The 18,003-nt window shown below is 44.3% G+C and overlaps 1 protein-coding gene across 2 annotated transcripts in view; it reads right to left on the bottom strand.

Annotated features, from left to right (window-relative positions):
* The window catches only part of COL22A1 (collagen type XXII alpha 1 chain), a 263,312-nt gene extending 250,969 nt beyond the window's left edge, over nt 1–12,343 (bottom strand). For both annotated transcript variants that reach the window (XM_064442038.1, XM_064442040.1), the window contains exon 1: nt 11,718–12,343. The gene's annotated coding sequence lies outside the window, so the exon portion shown is untranslated. The remainder of the gene's footprint in view (nt 1–11,717) is intronic.
* Nucleotides 12,344–18,003: the final 5,660 nt, after the last annotated feature.

The following is an 18,003-nucleotide window of genomic DNA, read 5'->3' as shown; positions in this document are numbered from 1 at the left end:
CAAAGGTGACAGTACAGCTCTATACTTAAATACTGCTTCTTCTCTCCAGCTATAGGTGATCAGCTTCTGTGCTGCTGAGTTCTGGAGCAAGGTAATAAATCACATCCTGCCTGAAATCGGGACACTTTTAATGATACTGCCACAGTGGAAGAGGCTTCTGAAAATGACTATGACTCAGTGGATCAGGTGGTCAATGAATTGCAAAGTGGAGCTTGCCTAATGGAGCAGCACTGAACAGTTTTCACAAAATCCTAGAACGGTAGGCGTTGGAAGGGACCTCTTGAGATCATCTCATCCAACCCCCCTGCTTGAGCAGGCACACCCAGAGCAGGGGGCTCAGGGCCGCGTCCAGACGGGGTGTGAATGTCTCCACGGAAGGGACTCCACAGCCTCCCTGGGCAGCCTGTGCCCCTGCTCTGGCACCCGCACAGGGAAGGAGTTCTTTCTCATGTTTAGGTGGAACTTCCTGTGTTCCAGCTTGTGCCCACTGACCCTTGGCCTGTCGTTGGGCACTATTGAGCCCAGTCCCATCATCCTGACACCCACCGTTTAGATATTTATAGGTATTGATGACATCTCCCCTCAGGCTTCTCTTCTCCAGGATGAACAAACCCAAGTCTCTCAGCCTTTCCTCATAAGGGAGATGCTTCAGTCCCCTCATCATCTTGGTAGCTCTCTGCTGGACTTGCTCAAGCAGTTCCCTGTCCTTCTTAAACTGGGGAGCCCAAAACTGGACACAGAACTCCAAATTTGGTCTCACTAGGGCAGAGCAGAGGGGGAGGATAACCCCTCTCGACCTGCTGGCCACACTCCTTTCAATGCAGACCAGGACACCATTGGCCTTCTTGGCCACAAGGGCATGTTGCTGGCTCAGGGTCAGCTTGCTGCCCACCAGCACTCCCAGGTCCTTCTCAGCAGAGCTGCTTTCCAGTAGTTCAGCCCTCAGCCTGTATTGGTGCGGGGGGTTGTTCCTCCCCAGGGAGGAACCTTGCACTTGCTCTTGTTGAACTCCATGAGGTTCCCCCTGCCCCACCTCTCCAGCCTGTCCAGGTCTCGCTGGATGGCAGCACAGCCTTCTGGTGTATCAGCCACTCCTCCCAGCTTGGGATCATCAGCGAACTTGCTGAGGGGACGCTCTGTCCCTTCGTCCAGGTCATCGATGAATATGTTGAACAGAACTGGACCCAGCACAGACCCCTGGGGAACACCACTAGTGACAGGCCTCCAGACAGACTCTGCTCCATTGATCACAACCCTCTGAGTTCTGTTGTTGAGCCAGTTCTCTGTCCGCCTCACTGTCCACTCATCCAACCCACACTTCCTTAGCTTGCCTGTGAGGATGCCTTACTGAAGTCAAGACAGACAACATCCACTGCTCTCCCAACGTCGACCCAGCCAGTCAGGCCATCACAGAAGGTTATCAGGTTGGTCAAGCATGATCTTCCCTTGGTGAATCCATGTTGACTGTTTCTGATAACCTTCTTGTCCTCTACATGCCTGGAGATGACCTCCAGGATGAACTGCTCCATCACCTTTCCAGGGACAGAGGTGTGGCTGACTGGCCTATAGTTTCCCAGGTGCTCTTTCTTGCCCTTTTTGAAGACTGGAGTGAAATTTTCTTTCCTCCAGTCCTCAGACACCTCTCCTGTCCTCCACGACCTTTCAAAGATGATGGAGAATATCTTGGCAAGAACATCCACCACCTCCCTCAGGACTCACAGGTGCATCCCATCGGGGCGCATGGATTTGTGAGGATCTAATTTGCCAAGGTGATCTCTGATCTTTCTCTTTCTTTCTCTTTATTGATTAACGTTTTGAGGATTTGCCTGGAGTGCACTGCAACCTCACATTTCCTTGTAATATGGTAAATCAACATCAGTGCCTCTTCACCGGCATTTCAGTGGAGCCAGCCACAGTGGACATGGCTTTGGTGGCTGAAAGTAAAACCTAAATATAATATCTCCATCTCTTTTAAGACAGTGAGACATCTCTCTTCCCCTCTTCCAGTTAGATCTCAGTATCCTTGCAATCAGCAAAAAATACGGAATTCCAAAGTCCTAATTCATTTGCGAACACCCCTGCTCACGGAACTCAGAGGTGTCACATATGCCTAGAGTAGAACTGTATGTTAAGTATCACCAACACATTACTGTGTGTAGTTCACCTTTAAACGTGGGCAAAGGGGTTTTCTTTCCACCTCTTCTTGAAGATGTAATGCAGATTGAGACAACAGGTACATGCTCTATACCATCTTTCTAGGTAGTCTTACTTTTGCATACATTCTCTATTTCTTTAATACTTCTGTTGTTTTGAAATCACACAGTCATTCTTTGAATAGAGACAAATATAACAGGAGCCGGAATAAGATATGATTATGACTCTAGAGTTAAGGGTACCAATGTAGATATAAAATAGTACAATCTATATTTTGAATGAGACAATTAACCGACTTCATGCCCTTGTAGTCACTCATGATCTTGCAACAATACCTATAAGAAAATAAATTTATTCTGGTGTCTTAGCACTGTGACCCTTATTTGTGCTGAAATAAGGGTCACATATTTGTGCTGCGTTTTTACACACAGTCGACCTGAAATGGTTTCATCTCCAGCTTGTGCTGGTTGATACACCCTGCAACAGTAAAACTTGTTCACGTGCTGAGCATCCTTGCTTTATTCTAGAACCGTGCTGGAGAACTTACGACTGAACTTACCAGCAGCGCAAAAGCAGTGAATCAGATGTAAGAGTGTACATGTCATTCACGAAGGAAATACACGAGGGTGAGTGGTACCATGGGTGTAAAACTTTTCACAATGCACATTTGAGATGAGGCTATTACTCATATACAAAGGAGCTGAGCATCCTCAGCAAGTGCTAATCATACATTTCTTTTTTCCACTATATTGGCCTGTTGCCTGGTATGTGAAATGGTTGGAGGCTGATGTTGTTTATCTTATCCACCATAGATTCCCATGTTTACACCACCCAAATGTCCTTCTCTATGAAGCCATTTTAAAGGCCCAGAAATAGTTCTCTAACATTTTTCTCCATATATTTTCAATGCAAAACAATATTCTCAATGCAGAAATAACTTTCCAATGTGAATAATTTCATATCCTTGTACCTTCTGGGTCTATAAGTCACATTTTGTATCTCATTGGGAGGCAAAAACCTCATTTTAACCAAAGATAAAGTCAAATTTCTTCTCCCATGACTTTGAGAAAATGAAGTTCTGTAGATTTTTATATACAGAAGACAAAAATAATGACCCAGGCTGAATATGGCTTATTCATGGCCTCAAGCCAAGACAAATATAGAAGGAAATTTTTAAGGAATAAGTTTGAGAGATGAAGATGATATTCTCATATAGAAAAATTTATTTTAAATGGTAACTGCTTAATGTTTTCTCTAAGTTTGAAATATTACAATTAGTCTGGGAAGAAAGGTTAGAGGGTATCGAGCTGGTGAGGTGGTCAAAGGGAGAGAATATATGAATTTATTACATGGATATCCATAACTCATGTACAGTATATTTACTAGACACAGCCTTTTTCTTTCCGTTAGACTTCATCATACAAAGAAAAATCAGTGTCAGCAATGACAACAGACAAAAAATGCACCCAGCTGCTACATATTTACAGACCGAGCAAGGTGGTGGAAAAAACCCTATGAATATAAAGTACATTTTCCTGCTGAAGAGCTGATTGTATTTCCTTTTGGTCCTGTTAAAGAAGTATTAACACACTATCTGACATATCATTTGAGAAAAGGCATGAGAAAAAAAGAAAAAGGAGAAATTTTGAGAGAGGAGAGGTCTGAAGAAAAGGGTTGTCCTATCAGACAGGTGGGATGAGTTGAGGTGAAAGTGGGGAGGAGAGCAACTTTGGGTATTATTCTGTGCACATAATACAGCACACCGCTGGGTGATCCAGACTCTGCTGCTGGATGCAAGGAGCTGCAAGTTTGGTCTTCAGACATAATGTAGAATTTGAACAGATGGGAAATTTGGGAGGAGAAAACATTGTGAGACTTCTGACGAAACACTGAAGAAGCTTGAATTTCACAGAGTGCACACCAGGCAGCTTAGGGCAAGATGTCAGGGTGACTTAGTAGAGTGGCAAACCAGAAGAATTATTTCACCGGACGAGTTCTGAAGACAGTGGGACAACATATGTGTCTTAGAAATTACAAGAACATAAGAAGAGCTGTACCGAGTCAGCCCAAAGTTGCATGTAGCCCCTATCTTGATTCCACTAATAGCCAATGAGACATGCTAGAGAAAAACAGGGCAAATCTACAGTCAAGCTTTCCCAGAAAAATCTCCCTTGCTCCAGTAATTTGTAGTTTACTTTGTTTCTAGATGAGAGGGTGGTATCTAAAAATGTTCGGTGGATTTCTCCTTCATGAAATTTACAATTCCTATCTGAACCCTATGCAAACCTATCTTGTAGAAAGTTTCAAAACTTTACCACATTGTACAAGCAAATAACTCCTTCTGTGCATTTGGCATCTACTCATTTTATTTGATGACCCTTAGTACCTTTACTAGACTGGAGTGCAATCATTCCTTGGTCAACATCTCCATATCACCCACAATTTAATAAGCCTCTATCATATTCTTCTTCATTCTTCATTCTTCTTTTCTTGCAGGATGAAGAACTGTAGTTCATTTGCTTGATCTTCATACGAATACCTGCTCAAACATCTACCTATCCCTGCCAGTCTTCTTTGTACCTTTTCAAATTCCAGTTTATCCATATTAAGATAGGGAATTGTTTGGGAGGCCAGAATCAGTAGTCATGACTTGGCCATACCAGGATTTATATGGTGACTTAATGCTTACTGCTTTCTCTCTATTCTTTTCCTCATAATTGCAACATGCTCTTGTGCTGTTGCACAAGAAGCAATCTGATCTTTTTTTAGATTCCTCACAAAACATATTTTTATCAAGTCCTCATAACTACCTTATGCACTGAATAAACGTCTGACCGACAGGTATAGGTTTCCCAGGATATTCCGTTATGACACGCATGAAGGAAGGCACTGTCTAGCTTGGGCAAGGCTGGACCCTTTTCTGATAGCAACAAATGCGGTAAGCATCAGACACAGCAATCGGTCATGATCGGTAAGTGCAGATAAGAAATGGGAAGGTGGATTTGATCTCTACCATCTCTTTGCCCTCCCAAATGCCAGAGCAGTTAAGGAATTACTCCTGTTTCATCAGATGGGACATTAATCTCTGTCTAGTCTTTTCAGCTTGCTATGTTCCTCTTACTGGGACGACAGTTATGTGGGTCTGGTGAAAAGCCCCATCACAACAGATTCTTCGTGGTCCTTTTATAGCTTTCTCACTAGTGATGAAATATTTCAACGGAGCAAAAAGTAATTTTAGCGAAGTGTTCAACACAGTTTCATAAATGTCCCCCTGTCAGATCTAACTCATGGTCTCAAAGAGAGCCTGAGAAAACATTTCCCCTGCTTCTGTCAATGCTGAGCGCTCCTCTCCTAAACTGAAAATCCTAGTCAGGTGTTACAGCTTGTGATGACTGTAGGACATCTCACTCCCATCACAAACTGAGCAAAATATGAGCAGTGAGCACAGCAGCACAGTTATACTCTCTCTAATACAGTCTTAGAAGAGGTCTGCAGTGCCATTTAAAAACTCAGAGGAGTGGTAATGCCACATGGGGTTATCAGAGAGCTTTATTCCATGAGTGTCACCAATAAGTGTGTACAGAATTCACCTCGCTGTACAAAAATATGCATGTTGTCAGGACACTGAGACCAAAAAGACTTAAATGTTTTGAACCTTCTCTACATTCACTGTCCATTTCCATGTATTTCATCAGGCAGCAATAAATTACCCCATATAAATGAATAACTAAAATACATGCAACTCAAACAAAGCTTCTGCTCAACTCCACTGAAAGTTACAGTTTTAAGTCACTTGTGAGACTACCTGTGATTTAATGTAGTCATGTTTTGAGGCAAATAAGCAGCTCCATAAGATTCTTCATTTAGCAGAAATTTGGATAACAAGACAGCACAGACTGGCACCTGATGGCTTGTCCAGACAGTGAACTGGCTGACACAGATAAGGAAAAATGTGAACTTTTAGCCCTGCAAGTGATTTATTTCTGAACTAATTATTATATAGAAAGGTACGGCTCCTCTAGAATGGTCTCTCTAGACAATTCCATACCAGTGTCACCTGGCTGCAGGTACCTTCACAGGTGACTCCCAGTTTTGGAAGCTCTCTGGTGAGACAGTATAGCTGCATTGTGAGCGACGCTCCCAGACAGTTATTCTGGCTCAAGAAATGGCTTTAACCTGCTCACATGGCATTTACTCCTCTTAACAGCTCTTCCAGTCTTCGACAGGAGGAAGACTGTGAACTAGATACAAGTGCCTCATGGGCAGGGTCTGCCATGTAGGCCACCAAACCTCTGCAGTGACGACTGACCTCAGAAATTACTATTATTTTCCTAATACTTCACAGTTATTTAAGTTAGAAAGGTTTTCCTAAATGTCCTTTGCTATGAACGAAGATGCATAACACCTCTGCAGAATGAACTGGGAAAAGTTCATTCCTTCTTTACAAGAAATAAACTATCTGATTAGACAGTTGAACAGTGCTATTGGATTCCCCCTCAGCACTCTCTTTTCTAGCCTAAAAAAATCAGATTATTTCATATTCTCAAAAGGTTTTGCCAGACTTGTTGCTTTTTGCTTATACCTCTCCAGTTAGCCTGCATATTGAAGTCTATGTCAGTAACCACAAATACTCATCCATTCAAAAATAAACACGAATAAAGAGAAATAATTTAATCTCAACTTTTTTTCCATGTTAGCTGTACATTTATTGAATAAAATTCTCTTTCTTCCCTCTTCCAAGTCTTTAATGAAGATAACTCAGTAACTGTAGATTCAGTACAGACTGCTAGGATCCTACTCAACATCTCTACTCAAACTAGCTGAATACTTTTGGGAGTGATTTTCCAATCTGTCATTCATGCATCATCTTTTGCTCATTGTGTATATCTAAAAATGTCACATCGGACCTTACCGAAAGCCAGCAGAAGTCATGAAGTACCATTATATCACTTCCCCTGTACCTACTAATCCTTTACTTCTTAAAAAAGGTAAATAGATTGATTTAACGGGATGTCACAGGTTGCTGGACCTAACAATTTAGCAGTCTGAGAACCTGAACAATCTTCATGAATGAGGATTATACCATGCTTTTAAAAGGGGACATAAACTATCAGACTTAAAAGTATTAGCCAATCTCTCTGTCACAGAATTAAAACACTTTCCCATGCCCACAGCATCCCACAGAGATCACCTATGAGGTTAGTGGTACCTTCTTTAAATATCAAAGATGACAACTGTCAGACAGAAAATCCTGCCATATGGATGACCTGTGGCTCTGTTTGTTCCTGTGATGCAGATGGGACGTGAAAGAGGACCTTTGAAATACATTTCAAGTTATTTTTTTCAAAGTACTTTTATGGGTTCATTCATTTTCCAAATATAAATTCCCATACAGTTATTTGGAATACAGGCAAATATGTTTAATCCCTTCACCTCTTCACCTGGAGAGGGCATTACAATAACAAAAAAGAAAGGCACATGTTGCATCGACAACAGCCAGATGGCAGAACATGTGCTTTCATTTGCAGACCAGAAGATGCTTATCCAATACTCTTAAACACTAGCTTTTTACAGCACTCACTGCCACATTCTCTTTCAGGCCCTACATTGCAAGAGTGAAGTGGCTGGACTGGACAGTATTCAGAGAGCTGGATGAATGCTCAGAACTCAGGAAAACATGACCTAAGGAAACAGATTAAAAGGAATGGATTGTTTAGCCTAGCAAAGAGGAAATTGAGGGCGGGCATGACAGAAAACCTGAAATATGTAGAGGGTTGCTGAAAGGAGAAAGGTAGTAGATTTTTCTGCATAACCATCTGGGTATTGCATTAAGCAATGAACTTCAGTTGTCTTTAGGGAGATAAATTGTCAGAGAAAAACAAACAGTACTCACAAAGTCACTGAAATAGGCATGAAATCTTTATTCTTGGAAAGTTTGAGGATTTGGGTTGGTTGGGCTTTTTTTTTTTTTTTAGAATTTGACAAAGCGCTACTAGGACAGATTTGTGTGGTGCAGGAATATGGACTAGATGAGAGTCTCTGGAATTGCCTTAAGCCCTGTTTTCTGTGATTCACTGTGCTACAGTATTCATCCCACAGCTGTAGCTCCCTGGCTATAACTGCATCCCTTTACTGAATGCAGTGGCAAACATCAAATTATCTGTCAGCTTAGCTATTGCAGAGAATGCAGTGATGGTACCAGCGCATCAGTTCTGGATAAACTTCCATGTATGTCCTTTGTGACACTTCGACTCGGGCCCTTCCCCCCCACCCCCGTTTTACTTCAATAGCTGGGAAGAGTAGGGATTTTCCTGCTTCTGCATGTGGTGAGACTGAAAGCTGGATGGCTTCAGGGCACATTTCTGTCAGAAGCAACCTGAGTCCAACAGCTCCCAGTTTTCAAAGATTTGCTTGCTTTGCTGTTGAGCACATTCACTTTAACTCACAGATCTGAATGCTCAGGAACTACAGGATCATCTCACCTGGCCTTTTTTGTTTCATCTTTCCCTCTCCTACTGGGACAAATCAAATCTGTTTGCTTAAATACACTCAGCCTTTTCCCTTGTGTTCTAGGGAAGGGGAACTGCACTTACTTTAGCTTGACCCAAAGAGAATCCATCCAAAATAAAAGTGTTAAAATACTTCAGAAGTACCAGTTTTTAAAAAGGAGAGTTGAACCAGGAACAGATTTTGGTGGCTTTTCTTTAGAGGATAGTGAATCTTTCCATGTCAGCAATTTACTTTGCTTTGTCATATTTGTCTTCCTTGAACTGCACAGGGTTGTTTTTATTTCAAGTTTCATTAAGGAATCCAAAGTGGAAAGAGAGCTGCTGTATTAATCAATAGCCGAAGGAAATAAATCTCTGCTCTTTCCTGCAAATGTGCTGCTGCACAATGTGCTTTCCTTGGGAGAGTTTTATTCATGACAGAAGCCAGCCATCTGCTGGAGTGCTGCTGCAATAACTCTTTCTAGGACCGCAGGACAGCCGCTTGCTGATGTTTGAAAAAATCCATATTTTTCTTCAATCTTTGTGAAGAATAAGCAGCTTGGAAAAGGCGGCAGGGAAACTATGCAGAGACCCCTTAAAAGTCGGCCATTAGACAGGCATTAAATGCTGACAGAGATGAAAATGTCTGTGATGAGGGGGATAAAGTGCAAAACGTTAAGCACTGATTCACCATCTATCTGCATGGTGAAAACCTAACCAATGAAAACCAGAGCGCTGAACCAGCTGCTCCTCAGACCTTCAGAGGAGAAGGACTAGAAGCCTGTCCTGGTGTGGAACCCACCAGGAGGAGCCAACCAAAGACACTCCCTCACCAGAAAGTCATGCCACCTGAACAGTTTGTTGCCTAAAAGGGTACAGGACTTACCACGGGAAAAGCATTTTGGGATTGTGTAAAATTTAGGGTGGAAGGTTTTAAGGGGATTATAGAAATGTGCAAAATGTAATATGGGATGTTTAGAGGAAGAACCAAAGGAGATATTGAGGTGAACTGGGGAGAAACAAGAGCAGGGAAATAAAGGGAAAAGGAGCTGGACATGTGTTTCCATGTTACTGGTGAGTACTGGATAGCCAGTGCTTGATCACTACAGTCTATCCTATATCCTCATGAAATCCTATTTCCGACTACCTTCTGTATTCTGTGTGCATTTGTCAATGCTAGTGAGCTGCAGGGTGGGCTGGCTGGCAACTGGGATGAGGTCTGGGTGCCAGCAACTGGAGGAGACCACGGTCCAGGGGCTGGGTATTGGGCAGACTGGGAGTCCCAGGTCTGCTGCTGGAGAGATCCACATTGTGTGTGTGTATTCCAATAGCAGCCTTCAATCCTGATCAGCCAGAGGGGCAGAGAGGATTGAGCCATGTTTGTTCATGTTTCTGTGAGTGCTGGGTTTGTTCATCTGGATGTCAATTATAAAAAAACCACAGTAATCTGTCTGCGTTGGTCTGTGTGTCTGGGCACATATGGAGCCTGTAGAGTGTGTGTGTGTGTCTACTGGGAACACATGCTCAGCCTCACCCCAGGCTGGACCTGGGAACACAGAACCGCAGCAGCCTAGCAGATATCAGGCTGAGAGAGGAGGAAAGCTTCTGGGTCCTGAAGCCCAGCAGGTTTGGCTACCTCTGACAAAATGGGAGTGAAATTCCAAGTCTGATCCTGTGATAACTAAGACCAGGGGAGAAATCATCAAAGGTACCTAAGTGACTTCACAGCATGTGTTCAGTTTTCAAAGGTAACTGAAGGAGGAAGAAGGAAGTGGAGGAGGTGGAATGAACCGACCACCATGTTCAGCTGGGAAACTAGGACTGGTTTTTTATTCTTTTTCTGAAAGAATCTGTAGCTCCTGGTCCCAAACTTGTCTTCACAAGCCAGATGAACATAAGCCAGCAGTGTGCCCAGGTGGCCAGGAAGGCCAACAGCATCCTGGCTTGTATCAGGAATAGTGTGGCCAGCAGGAGCAGGGAGGTGATAGTGCCCCTGTGCTCGGCACTGGTGAGGCCACACCTCGAATACTGTGTTCAGTTTTGGGCCCCTCACTAGAGAGGGACATTGAGGCGCTGGAGTGTGTCCAGAGAAGGGCAAAGAAGCTGCTGAAGGGTCTAGACCACAAGTCTTATGAGGAGTGGCTGAGGGAGCTGGGGTTGTTTAGCCTGGAGGAGTCTGACGGGAGACCTCATCACTCTCTACAACTCCCTGAAAGGAGGTTGTAGTGAGGAGGGGGTTGGTCTCTTCTCTCAGGTCACTAGCAATAGAACAAGAGGAAATGGGTTCAAGCTGCATTGGGGAGGTTTAGATTGGATATTAGGAAAAATGTCTTTACTGAAAGAGTGGTCAGGCGCTAGAACAGGCTACCCAGAGAGGTGGTGGAGTCACCATCCCTGGAGGTGTTAAAAAAACATGTAGACGTGGCACTTCAGGCATGGTTTAGGAGACATAGTAGTGTGGGGTTGGTGGTTGGACTTGATGATATTGGAGGTCTTTTCCAACCTTAATGATTCTATGACTATGATTCGCTACTTGCCACCACAGCCAGATGAAGAAGGGATCAGGTTATTTCACCCCAAACGCCCTGTTCTTTGCCCCACAGTTCGAGTTCATATTTAGTAATGGTGTAGGAAGCCATATCTCAGAAGAAAAAGACTGAATATACTACTTCAAGGCAAAGCTGATTAGCGCCTTTACTTGGGTAGAGAGGTGTATCCAGTTAGCTAATGGGGCTGAAATAATAATGTCTTGCTTAATAGTCTCTGGCAGGAACCTGGTGCAGCACTGCTTAGAAATGACAGCTTGATGATAGGATAAGCTGGTTGATTTACCAAGTGAATTACCACTGGAAGTGCACCCAGACCTCAAACTGTGATTTTTGACTTAACACCAAAGTTTACTTCCCACCCACACAACACTGGCTTGCTTACATTTTCATTACCTTTCACTGACAGATCTCTAAAATGAGAAAATGATGAACAGAGAAAACCCGGTGATGGAAAAACATTAATTGAATTACAGACATGAAAAAGGGTGCTTACTTTCAAGAGGAAAAACAAAAAAATCTTCCGTACCTCTGTTCCTAATACAGCAGTCTTGGATTGCTGGGACTAAGAGGTTATTACCGATGGCTTTACATCCTGCTGCCTCTGGATATAGTCATTGCTCTCCTGGTTGTATGACTAGATCGGCAACTATCCCTGGATTCCCTGTCTGCAGAAGAGTGGCAGTGCTTCTCTCTGTGCATCCAGCTTGCCATTGGTGTGGCCACTGGGACTTTTCATAGACGGCAAAATAGTCTCACAGATGAAAAGTGGCCTCTGGAAAGACAGTAAATCCAGAGCATGCTCCCTGCTATTCCTGCCAGGATCTTGGGACAACTCCGGAATGTGATGGGTGTACGGGGTGTCCGTGCCCAGGCACTGGCAGTGGGGGCTGCAGGGGAGGTCTCTGTGAGGAGAGGCCGGGGCTGCCCCGTGCCGGGCACAGCCGGTCCCGGCCGGCTCCAGCGGCCCCACGGCAGGGCACAGCTGGGCCCCTCAGCCGAGCTGGGGGCACCGGGGGGAAACGGGCTTCAGAAAGGGCCAAAGGCAAAACATGGCACAGGAGGAGGAAGCCGAGGAGGGAGCAGCAGCAGAGGCACCCCCAGGTCGGAGGAGGGGGAGGAGGAGGGCAGGAGGCGGTGCAGGCCCGGAGCAGGGACCCCCCGCAGCCCTGCAGAGGCCCCGCCGGAGCAGAGACCCCGCCTGCAGCCCGGGGAGGGCCCCACGCCGCAGCCGGGGGATGTTTCCTGCGGGGGCTGCGGCCGTGGAGAGCCCAGGCGGGAGCAGGGGGTCCCTGAAGGGCTGCGGCCCGGGGAAGGGCCCGCGCGGGAGCAGGGAGGGGTGTGAGGAGGGAGGGGCGGCCGAGAGGGGCTGGGATGGGCTGACCGCAGCCCCCGAGCCCACCCCTGCGCCCCTCGGGGTGGGGAGAGGGGTCGGGAGGGAAGGGGAGAAGCTAGGCATGGGAAAGACCCTTGGATGGGGAGAATGTGTTGTTTTAATTTTTTTGTCTTTTTTTCTCACTCTCAGAATCTATTTTAATTGGGGGGAAAAAAATCCCTGTTTCAAGTCTATTTTGCCCTTGTCAGTAATTGGTAAGTGATCTTCCTTTCCTTATCTCAGTGCACAAAGTGGAAATGGAAATATAGGGGGAAAAGCTCCCCCCCAACTTTCATTTTGCAGCAAATTAACAACGGGAACTCCACACTTCGTTCTCCACTATGTGATCTGTAATCAAGCAACTACTTTCCCACATTTTTTCTCCCCCACTCTCATGCTAAGTCTGCACCTACATCTTAAAATGTGGACCCTGGATAAAGCAAACACCAACGAAACAAGTCAGCCAAGTCACCTGAAGTCAGGATTGCAGAGAGTATGTAGCTTACACAACCCAAGTGAATTTCACCTAGGACATTTTGGGGTTTGCTTCTGAGGAGTTTTTAGTGCCTCCAGTCTAAGCCGACATACCTCTCGCTGTGCATTTGACTCACCTCTAACACACAACGTAGTACTATTAGAATAAATCCCCATTCAGGTGTCTGTCAGCAGTTGGACAGGTGTAGCTGCAGGAGGCCTAAGAAAGAAGATTGCTTCAGAAATTCACTGAAGCCCTGCTGATAGATTCCCTTTGACTACAAAGCCAAATAAAAAGTCTTGGTCACACCAAGACATGTGCTCTTTGCTCATCTCAACTTTAATGGACTTTTTGGATCTTTCTTGCTCTGAAAACCTGGCTGATGTTTTCACAAGGTGAAACATGCTGCTCTCTGTTCATTACTGGGCCAGAAACACTCAAAAGACCTTTCAGAGCTTCTGTTCCTATTTCCAGCAGGAATTAGCAAGAAAAGAAGTATGAGGAAGAAAAATGCATTATGTGTTTTATACTTCTAACAGCTCATCTTTAGGTTTTGCTTCTGGGTTTAGCTGGAGGCTCCACACATCCTTTATTTTAACTGAACCAATTTCAACTTCTGCTGCTACAATAAATTTCTGGAGCCACAAGAAGTGTCACCAGCCTGCCCAGGGTAGAACCCTATGTACTCAAGGAACAAAGTTAAAAGTACTCTTTGCTAATGATTTTCCAGCACTGTGCCTTTTATTGACGCTTCTGCTGCAATTGCCTGAAAGCATGTCACCCCTAGGGCCTCAGTGAATATTCAGAGGAAACAATTATGTTTAAAATCATGTCTCTGAATGTTTCTGAAAATTAAGGCAACCTGTTGGTACAAACGACCTGAGAGCATTACCACATTGATCCCAAAGGCAAGCACGGTGCCAGCTCATTTCTGAAGTTGTAAGGCTGTTTTCCAAGAGTTTAATGTGCCCAGGTTACATGAGCAGGAGAAGTCAGAGCCAGCATTTATGATCTTCCAGCCCCACGCTGACAACTAGAAATCGCAGTTTAGAATAACAGTGTTTTCCCGACTGCTGCTAATCGGTGAGCTCTTCTGGAAAGAACCCTACTGCTGCTTAAACTCCAAGTTGGTCAGTATAAGTGGGACCACAGACTCTAGCATGGGATCCTGCTCCCTGAGATTCACCCCAGAGAAGTGCATGGACAGAGATTAGTGCAGAGTCTTTGGTTCATCATTAGTAGGCCTGAAATCCGGCTCCTCCAGACTTGAATGAACAGCTAGGTGGAGACTTTGGCTGGGGCTTTTAAAACTTCCAGTCTTCACAATTTGAAGAGGCAGGGAAAAGTTTACAGCAAGCACGAATGGCAGTCAGAGTGAGGACTCTGGCGACCTTCTCAGTTCTGTGCTTCTGGTTCTTATATTTCCCCGCCGCTAGTTTGTTGAAGACTGCATTGTCGTTTCTTAGAATTCTCCACAAAATCCATATGGCAATCACTGACAACGTAAGGGTGCTTGCAAAGGGAATCTAATAATAAGTAATAATGAAGATAAAAAAATCTTAGTCTGCTGCTCCAGGTCGTCACTTCTAAAAGCTTTCCTGAATCTCTTCTCTGTTGTATTGCCTTCCATCCAAGACTGAGTTTTCCTGCTGCAGGCTGAAAGGAGAAAGAACTGCAAGGAAACACCCAGGCAGTGTCTCCAGGCACATTGCTGCACATTGTAGGGGACAGCCAAGACATTTGGCTGTTTCATAGTGTTGCCATCTGTTTCAAGTCGTGACTGGGATCCGGTTACCTCTGGGTTGTCCTCTTCACACTTCCAATGAGCCACCATGTCTGGCTCTAGAGGTCTATGAATCAATCAAGAATTTGCCCGTTTTTCCCTCATCCCAGGAAGTGTTATTCTGCTGTGCTGTGAGGCCTCTCTGGGGGTGGAAGGTGCTATTTATGACATACATGCTATACCTAAATTAGATAATTGTGCCACTAGTCTGCAACTTTTGCTCATGACTCTGACTGGGAAAGGATCTCACTATTCCACTAGCTCTGTGTTTGTTGTGTCAACTCACTGTGTCTTTATTTTACACTGAGGGTAAAAAATCTTTGGAGTGGAGTCCATCTTTGTGTCCTGCTTTTCTACAGCCTAGGGGAAAGGGATGGAGCTTGCTTGTGCAGTACAGAAAAGAAATTACCTCCTGGGTTCCTGAGTTGCAAATACATTGAAAGTAAAGGCAGAAAAGTGGAATATGCAATCAAAGAGGTTTTCTCTTGGAACCACCTACTGAACAGATACACAGATATGAATCCATAAAGCACGATTTACTTCTGCATAAGAATAGATCCCTCTCATTACCTGATTGCTAGATTTTTTCACTTTATACTCAATATTTGAGAATGTTTTAATGGGTCAGTTAGATCTCAGCTCTACTGATTGTGTCATCCCCAGTTCAAACACGTTACTGAGTCAGATTTTTTTCTGATGTCAGTATGAAGACAATGTGACTGAATTGACGTCAGGGAGTGATGCTATACGTACAACATGTAAACAGGAGCAGAGCTTGGCTCCCCTCCGCAATACCCACCTTGATGTGGCCAGAGTTCTCTGAAAAAAATCACTCTTTTGCCCTACTCATAGATTCATAAAATCAGAGAATGGTTTAGATTGGAAGGGACTTTTAGAGGACATCTAGTCCAACCGCCCTGCAGTGAGCAGGGACATCTTCTACTGGAGCAGGTTGCTCAGACCCCATCCAACCTGACATTGAAGGTTTCCAGCGATGGGATCTCCACAACCTCTCTGGTCAACCTGGGCCAGCATTTCACCACCCAGATTTTAAAAATATTTTTCATTATACCCAGTCTAAATCTACCCTCCTTTAGTTTAAAACCATCACCCCTTGTCCTGTCACAACAGGCCTTGCAAAAGAGGTCGCCCCCATCTTTCCTATAGTCCCCCTTTAAGTATTGAAATGCTGCAATAAGGTCTCCCTGCAGCCTTCTCTTCTCCAGGCTGAACAACCCCAACTCTCTCAGCCTGTCCTTGTAGGAGAGGTGCTCCAGCCCTCGGATCATTTTTGTGTCCCTCCTCTGGACCCGCTCCAACAGGTCCATGTCCTTCCTGTGCTGGGGACCCCAGAGCTGGATACTGTACTGCAGGTGGGGTCTCACCAGAGCGGAGCAGAGGGGTAGAATCACCTTTTTCAGTGGAATCAGAATCTTGCTTTTTCAGTGGAATTCTTCTGAAATTACATTTGCCCTCTAAAAGTTATTTTATGTGTGCACAGGACTGCTTTCTCATTACTGACTTTATACGCTAGCAAGCATTATATAACATTGAGTCATACCTATTTTACTAGCAAAAGGCAACATTTTGGAAACGTCCTGCTCTAGTAGTTTGGATAGTTATGAAAGTTCCCCTGATGCTCCCACATGGATACAGTTTTCCATTATGGAAAACATTTGACTATCATCACATTTCAGACTGAATGGATTTAAAGCCATAGGAGAGCAGAAGGATGCACAAATTCAGAACAGAGAGTGGAGCATGATATTCCCTAGACTGCTCTTCCAGATAACCCTAGCAGGCATTTCTAAACCAAAGCCACCATTATTCACTCTACAGAAATCTAAGGATGGAGCCCAGATTTTTCAAGTATTTGTGTCGTGTCACAGAGCCCATTGTGTTCCTTGGCACTTTGATATGGTGGTTTATTGCCTTTAGAGTATAGTTTAGACACACTTTAACATGACAGAAGTACAGTGAGTCACCAGAATGAATGTGTTCTTCCCTGTCCTTCCCTCCTTCATGCTGACATAAGCACTGCTGATGCCATTCTGTAAATCAGTGCTGGGACAGATCCCAGTAGAAAACTCATCTTTTGGGGGAATTTGCTATGTTACATTCCCTGTTCCAGATCAGTGTGCCGCTGTTTGAGAAGCAGTGCCAGCATAAGGGGGTGGTGGGAAGGTCTAACCAGCACAAAGTACCAGGACAGCATACATTCATATTGGGAGGCCTGAGTTAAGATGCTGCACCCAATTCCTGTATGAATTTCTCAAGATTCAGCTTCCACTAATTTTTTTATATCATTTTTTTCCTTCTTCTTAAAGAACGTTGGATAAACTGTAGATCAGACTTCTGCCCTGTCACATGGGAGGTAAATTTCCCAGAATTCAGATTAGCCTTCTAGCAATTCTTCATAAGTGAACATGATTTCTGAAGCATAGGACACAGAGCATGAAATCCCTGTAAAGCTGGACACTGGATCATGGAGACACTGTTTCAGCAATGACCTTACTAATGCTGGAATTGGAAGAGTTTTCTAGTCCCTTCCCCTAACCAAAAGTCTCCTGCCCATCCATCCAACAACAATTTGCCACTGCAGCAACAGAACAAAGATGGGACCTCTAAGTCCTTTTCAATATCACTGTTTTATATTTTTAAAGCAACATTATCAGTTGTTCCTGGGCACATGATTTAATGCATTTAGTTGCATTAAAAGAGCTAAGTAAAGGAGTAGAACAATAGCAAGTCATTCTGATACATGTAGTGACCTTCCCACAGTTCCAGACAATTGCAGGTTGTTCATCCTGGTTGGGTTGTCACTGTATTTCCAAGGCAGGGGTCTCAGCCAGGTGGACTCAAACACCCATTTGAGAAACCTTCTTACGTCATGGCTTAACAAAGAGCAACAGCTTCTCAGGTGAGCCAGACCAAACTCAAGAACTCAGCTGTTCTCTCATGCCATCCCTCTTCTGCAAATCTTTGTAGCACTTTCTTTGGCAATCACATTAATGCAGTCTAGAATACTGTCTGTTTGGGAACTTGTGAGATGCCACCAAAACATATTGGGATTGCAGTTTCATATTCAAAAGTAAGGAGGTGTGGTGACTCAGAGATGCAGTTCAGTTTATGAGTTAAATTACTATTTGTCCTTACTGCCCAGACATCACAAGCAGGCCATA

The sequence above is a fragment of the Phalacrocorax carbo genome, chromosome 2 (assembly GCF_963921805.1).
Source record: "Phalacrocorax carbo chromosome 2, bPhaCar2.1, whole genome shotgun sequence".
Classification (NCBI taxonomy): domain Eukaryota; kingdom Metazoa; phylum Chordata; class Aves; order Suliformes; family Phalacrocoracidae; genus Phalacrocorax; species Phalacrocorax carbo.
The sequence above is the reverse complement of the archived record's forward strand: the minus strand, read 5'-3'. Positions and strand labels throughout refer to the sequence as shown.